Raw genomic sequence first — 493 nt, forward strand, 5'->3', positions numbered from 1 at the left:
GATCAAAGCAAGAAGAAATAGTGGATTTTGAACCCCGAGAAGATACCCATGAACTAAATTTGCATGCTGAATTAGAAACAAAATTTACAGTATACTTGTAAATATCCAACAGATTTTTATTGCTTCAGGTAGACTTTTTTATATACATAATCATAAAAAGGCCTACAGAGGATAGAAATACGATAAATAAGTATACGTTTGGTTAGGGTTTAAAACAAAATATAAAGAAAACCAACCACAATGGTGGTGTCTGATTAGCTTGAGTTTGGGCTCCAAAGGTCAAAAGTGTCTGGAGGTCCCAGGTTCAAATCCAACGAGGAATAAAAATCCCCTTGTGACCACGGAGGTTCAAATGTGGTGACTCTGGGCTACCTGCAAAACAGGTGGTCGCCCTGTGATTAGTCGGTTCGCATAGCGGGTTAGATATCCAGATTAATCAAATATATATATATATATATATATATATATATATAGAGAGAGAGAGAGAGAGAGA

Source organism: Cynara cardunculus, assembly GCF_001531365.2.
Source record: "Cynara cardunculus var. scolymus isolate 2C chromosome LG 14, CcrdV1, whole genome shotgun sequence".
Lineage (NCBI taxonomy): Eukaryota > Viridiplantae > Streptophyta > Magnoliopsida > Asterales > Asteraceae > Cynara > Cynara cardunculus.